Below are 6,995 nucleotides of genomic sequence, written 5' to 3'. Positions count from 1 at the left end.
GGCTAAGGCTGGGTTAACTGGAATGCATAACCATACAATGCGTATGTATCTAGAGGGAAGTCAGCAAATGAGCGGACTCAGTATCGCATCTAAACAAATTATGCGTGATATGACTTCAGCTCAAGCAAAGCCCTGTGTTATTTTAGCAGCAGTTAAAGAAAAACACCCAGAAGACAACTCAGTAATTAAACACATATATAATTACAGGGACAAAATGAGGAAGGACGGGTTTGAAGGTAGAGACTTGGCTAGTCAATTCTACCATATTATTGTGGAGAACAAATATGTCAATTACACACAGGCTGATTCAGGTGTGATAACGCATGTGTTCATGGCACATCCAGAGTCAGTTGATATGTTCAGGACTTACCACTGGTACATCGACATTGATTCAACGTACAAAATAAACAAGTACAAAATGCCGTTTGTTGAGATTGTGGGGATGACGCCATGCAATAACAACTTCAAGATAGCGTATGCTATTGTTAAAGACGAGACTGAAGGGAGCTATCGTTGGATTTTGCAAAGGCTGAAGATTTTGATTGGGTTTGATCTTAACCCGACCGTTATTGTTAGTGACAGGGAGCTTGGGTTATTAAAGCCGATCCAAGAAGTTTTTCCACAAGCAGCGCACTTGTTATGCACTTGGCATATAAATAAGGATGTGGAAGATCGGGTGTATAGAATTTTGGGAGATAAAGGCCTTGCCTCTAAATTCAAGAATGGCAGATGGAGAACAATATTACAATCATTAACCATTGAGGAGTACGAGACCAATCTTAGCATGATGAGGATAAGATGAGCAGGTACAAAAATCTTATCTCGTATGTTGAGGAGACGTGGTTGGTGCATAAGGAGAAGTTTGTTGTTGCTTGGACAAAGGAGTTCCTACATTTTGGCAACACAACTTCTTGTCTAGTGGAGAGCGAACATGCTAGTCTAAAGCAGTGGCTCAATACGGCAACTGGCTCCCTTGACACGGTATGGCAGAAGGTTCACAAGCAGATTGAATCACAAGCAACTAATATAAGGTATTTGCAATTTCTTCTACTGCAATTTAGGAATTTGCATTTATGGCTGTATCATTTCACTAACTAATAGTAATTTTTTCTTCATATCAGGTACATGCTTGAGCAGTCCCGGCTTCGTCAAGCAGTCACTTTCGCCGGACGCCCATTAAACCAACTTGTATTCAAAGTCTCTCACTACTGTCTGGAGTTGCTGAATGAAGAGTTAGAGCGCATGAGAGGGTTGAGCCATAAAGTGGACGTGCGTTGCGGTTGTGTATTGAGAACCTCGCATCAGATACCATGTGCATGCGAGCTGAAACGAGCTTGTGATCTGGACCAAATGATCAGTATTGAGAGTGTTCATGTGTTCTGGAGAACACTTTTAATCAATTATGGTCACACTGATGAAAATGCAGGGCGTAATGATCTGAACGAGGATCAGTGATATTTTCAGTCCTTAGTGGACCAGGTCTCTCAAGGCGACCCAACCATAATGCGTAATATTTCAATGCTTATTCATGATCAACTACACCCTGATCAAGCTCAGTACACCGAACCCGATGTCAAAATTCACGTTCGAGGGCGACCTAAGGTGAGAAAATCCACAAAACGTACGCCGAGTTCTTGTGAATACAATGAAACTCGTTGTGGACGGGCTCGTTCTACTAGTTCATCTAGGCATCATGGTAGAAGTGGCAGAATTAGCTCTTCATCCTCGGTACATAATGGTGCCTCAGGTAATGTTTATTTGATAAACCTAACTTCTTTTTGTAAATGTTTTGCAATATATAGTTCATTTACACTAATATACGTGAATGCAGATGGAAAAACGTATTATGGTTCTGACTTCGTACATTCCGATAAAATAGTTGGCATAATTAAACCATATGTCGAATCATACTACGACGTTGTAGGTGATGGAAATTGTGGTTTTTGTACGGTTGCAACTTACATTTTTGGTAGCGAAGAAGCGTGGCAGACAGTTAGGCATAACATTCGAAATGAAATAATTGCTAACCGTTGTCTGTATGAAAGAGTGTTTGTTGATAGTGTTGATGCAGCTATTCATAGGATAAGTTGGGACGGTGCAGGTTGTACGCGTGATTATTGGATGCTCGTTTTGGATAACTTGTGGCCGGTTGCTACAATGTAGCTGTCATGTTATTCGGCTTCTCGGGTGGGGACACATTAGCGTTGTGTGGTACTATCTTACCATTGTATGCCGTATCCACTGCTACAAGACCAACACGTGAGATATGTATAGCTCATTTAGGGAATCACTGCCATCACTACATACGTTTAAATTTATCACCTAACTTTCCGGTGCCCCCTATAATACGCTGGTGGTTTCGGCACCGAGGTCAAAGCGTTGTAGGATGGGAGCGCTTCTATCAGGATAGGGTGGCACAATGGACCAAATTGGCCAAACTTAGGGGATATTAGTATTTGGTATTGTGTAATGTTACAGTTTAGTTACATTGATGTTACGGTTTTGTAAGAGTATGTTACAAGTGAATTCTGATGAATTCTGTATAGTTCTGTATGGTTTTGTAAGAGTATGTAATGTTACAGGTGATTCTGATGAATTCGGTATAGTTCTGTAAACAGTATGTAATGTTACAGGTGAATTCTGATGAATTATGTATGGTTCTGTAAACAGTATGTAATGTTACAGGTGAATTCTGATGAATTCTGTATGGTTTTGTAAGAGTATGTAATGTTACAGGTGAATTCTGATGAGTTCTGTATGGTTTTGTAAGAGTATGTAATGTTACAGGTGAATTCTGATGAATTCTGTATAGTTCTGTAAACAGTATGTAATGTTACAGGTGAATTCTGATGAATTCTGTAAACAATATGTAATGTTACAGGTGAATTCTGATGAATTCTGTATAGTTCTGTAAACAGTATGTAATGTTACAGGTGAATTCTGATGAATTCTATATAGTTCTGTAAACAGTATGTAATGTTACAGGTGAATTCTGATGAATTCTGTAAACAGCATATATGCAACGTTCGTTCCAACGGCTATATTCCAACGGCTACATTCCAACTGCCACATTCCAACGACTATATTACAACGGCTACATTCCAACGGCCATATTCCAACGACTGTATTCCAACGGCTATATTTTCCATCTATAAAATTAAACAATTTTTATACTTCAGTTATCCACATTCACTCTTTAAATTCATTTCAACTAAAACTCTCAACTATCAATGGCTTCATCTTATTTTACCAATGTGTTCCCTAATTTTCCTCTCGAGAAAAGCATAGTGTCAACTTTGAGTAAGTCTGATTGCACGGCGAAGATGCTTGATTACCAATACTATGCAATCCGTGTATATGGAGAGACATTTGTTAGTCCTGCAATGTTTCATCCTGAAACTCCATTTATATTTTGCTTCAAGCTTCCGTCTGCTGGTGAGTTTCCAATATACTCACTACACATGGTATGGTTCTTATGTTATATGCATTACATGCCATTTGAATTCACTCTAGAGGAATGGTTGAACAGTTTGAATGAAGGAAATATTCCTAGTCATATTCAAACATTTCTGAAATGGTTTATGCCTATTGATGAATGGGAAGCTTTGTTCGCCAGACTATTGCGTGATAATCAGAGGGGAATTATCCCTAGAAAAAATTTCAACTTCATCATCTTTTTAAGATGGACAGAGTCTGAAATATCTCATGAGGTTCATCGAACTTATCCTTACTCGATCGTGCAAAATTGGGATCACTATAAATTAGAGGTTCGAGTACTACAGAGTATCAGCGCTTCAAAGAACGATTACCTTCCAGGACGAGCTTGGCCAAGAAATAGAGGAAATGCTCCATGGAACATTTTTGACGAATATTGCAGAGAAGAAAGAGATATACCTTGCAATACAGTCAGGTGTAGATGCGGCATCTTCAAGAAACATTGACGAGTACGAAGAAGATAGTGACTAATGTAATTTTTAATGTCGTGGTAATGTATTTTTTTCAGTTTATGTCGTGGTAATGTATTTTTTTCAGTTTATGTCGTGGTAATGTATTTTTTTCAGTTTATGTCGTGGTAATGTATTTTTTAAAGTTTATGTCGTGGTAATGTATTTTTTAGTTTTTAATAATAATAATAAGGGAAAAGTACAAAAATAAACCTTGTGATTACACTCATTTTCGAACAGCACCCATGTGGTTTAAAAGTTTGCAAAGTAGTACCATGTACTTCATTCCGTTAGCAAACACATACCAAATTTACTAACGGTGTTAAAAGTCAATAGAAAAAGAGTTTATTTGGTCCTTATATTTATTTATTTTTATAAATTGACCCCCTTATTATCTAATTATCACAAACAAACTCCAAAATAAAAAATAAAAATCAAATATACCACCTTCTCCATCTCTTTTAAATTTTTTTTCTTATTTCTCTCTATTATTTCTCTCTTTGTTAATTTCTCTCTCTAAAATCAATTGAATTTCTATGTTTTCAGTTGGATTTTGTCACATCTAATATATCATCCACTACTTGAAACAGTAGACCAATACATCTTGCATATTTCCTCACTCTTTCCACACTTTCATCGTCACCTCCACCCACTATGGCGCCGCACACTACCGCTGCTTCCAATAGCTTCGTTGTCTTATGAATATGAATATAATCCAAATCACTTAAACTTAAACTCACTTCCTTTCCCTCACTATCGATGTCCACCATTTGCCCAACTACTAACCCTTCTGATCCCACTGCTGATCCCATCTCAGCTATGGCTCGGATCACCCTCTCAGGCGATACGTTTTTTGTTGCCCTCAAATGAAAATGAAAGGAGTGCATCGCCAGCCAGAATGGCTGTTTCAACGCCGTACTTGATGTGGTTTGTCGGTTTTCCTCTGCGGAGATCGTCGTTATCCATACAAGGAAGATCATCATGGATTAATGACATAGTATGAATCATTTCCATAGCGCAGGCAGCCGACATACCTGATGTTTCATCTCCGCCTACTAATTCACAAGCAGCAATGCATAAAACAGGACGGACACGCTTGCCGTCGGCGAGGAGAGAATATCTCATGGATTCATGGATCTTAATTGGATCTTATTTAAAAAGATGAAATTCAATTGATTTTAGAGAGAGAAATCAACAAAGAGGAGAGAGAAGAGATAGAAATAAGAAAAAAAATTAAAAAAGATGATATATTTGATTTTTATTTTTTATTTTGGAATTTGTTTATGATAATTAGATAATAAGAGGGTCAATTTATAAAAATAAATAAATATAAGGACCAAATAAACTCTTTTCCTATTGACTTTTAACACCGTTAGTCAATTTGGTATGTGTTTGCTAACAGAATGAAGTACATGGCACCACTTTGCAAACTTTTAAACCACATGTGTGCTGTTCGAAAATAAGTGTAACCACAAGATTTATTTTTGTACTTTCCCCTAATAATAATTTGGTATTAATAACATTGCAATAATAATAAAGAGTACCACTAAAAAAACGAAAATATCAAAATACCAAATTCAGTCATAATAGTACTAAAATACGTCGAAATATAAATCGTACAACCAGTATACAGTCATAAATCACTTGGCCAAATGCCAAGCACCCATAATCTGCTCTAACGACTGTCTATAGACAATCGCAGCATCCTCATCCAGATGACTTATGTGATCCAAAACAGCTTCACCTCAGGTAGCTAATCGACTAACCCACTGTAAAAAAAAAAGGAACAAAAACAGAGTTAATATCACTTCACACTTCAGTAAATATCATTTTATATTTGTATATCAGTAAAGAAAAACCAAAAATAACTTACAATCTCACTGTTCGAGCGAGTATAAACAGTCGGTCCGGGTGCAACAATCTCTGGAAGTAGACGAGGGTGTGAGTGACGAGTGTACCAATGCATGTACTGATCCTCACAATCTGATGGAGTACGTGCTGGAGTGAATACAGACAATCTAAGCACGACCGACTGGGGAAAAGAGTCCCAAATATCCTGCACCATCACAGCTGGCACATCTACACGATACTTCAAACTGGCCCAGGGACGCACAGCCTTAGAAGGCCGCAATATCGGTCTGGGAATGGTCTGTACATATCCAAGCTGTCGAAGGCACCTCCCCGGTATGTACGGCTCGATCACATCCCGATACCGTATCCATCCAGCGTATACCATCCTCATGATGGCATCAGGGCCATACGGCATCCACATCACCTACAGATGTATAAAATTACATTAACACATACAAATAATACAAATTTGTTTTAATTGAACAGTATTTATAATTATATAGCAATTATACCTCATCTACCGTCAATCTATCAATCTGGGCACGAAATGCTCTCAGCCGCTCATCGCTCTTCTCCAGCGATATAGATGGCCACATGGAAGCCCTAGGAAGGTCCGGGTCAACTGTAACTGCCTCTCGATGCGGCCTGAAGCAAGGAAAGTACTCATACATCTATGACTGGAGCAATGTCAGACAACCCGTCATCTGCCCGCAATCTCCTCTGGTAGCAATACCAAGATGACGGTATAGATATGCTAGTGCAGCCGATCCCCAAGAGAGTCCAGCAGCTCCAGCTGCCGAGTCTTGCACCTCCAGCAGGCAAGAAGATCGGATGTGGTCACCACTCTTGTCTACGAACAAGGTAGAACCGAGCATCAGCCACGTCCAAGCGATAGCCTGTGTCTCAGGAATCCGATCACCTCTACAATAATCTATGACTGAAGCAGCTCGTATACCGCCAGAGGAGTAGTGACCGACATCTAACTCAGCCCGCGTCATCCCAAACAAATCCATCATGCAATCCTTAAGCTCCTCAATACTCGCATCAGCAGTCACCATGGCACCATCTACGGGAATGCGCAATATCTCCCACACATCATGCATCAAAATGGTCATCTCGCCGAACGGCATGTGAAATGATGACGTGTCTGGCTTCCACCGCTCGATAAATGTCGTGATCAGAGCAGTATCTATGTGACTG

The 6,995-nt window shown here is 39.1% G+C and overlaps 1 pseudogene; it reads right to left on the bottom strand.

The window, feature by feature from the left end:
- Nucleotides 1–4,486: 4,486 nt before the first annotated feature.
- LOC136233619 (geranylgeranyl pyrophosphate synthase, chloroplastic-like) lies at nucleotides 4,487–6,466 on the bottom strand (annotated as a pseudogene).
- Nucleotides 6,467–6,995: the final 529 nt, after the last annotated feature.

This window comes from Euphorbia lathyris, chromosome 6, assembly GCF_963576675.1.
Source record: "Euphorbia lathyris chromosome 6, ddEupLath1.1, whole genome shotgun sequence".
Taxonomy (NCBI): domain Eukaryota; kingdom Viridiplantae; phylum Streptophyta; class Magnoliopsida; order Malpighiales; family Euphorbiaceae; genus Euphorbia; species Euphorbia lathyris.
The sequence above is the reverse complement of the archived record's forward strand: the minus strand, read 5'-3'. Positions and strand labels throughout refer to the sequence as shown.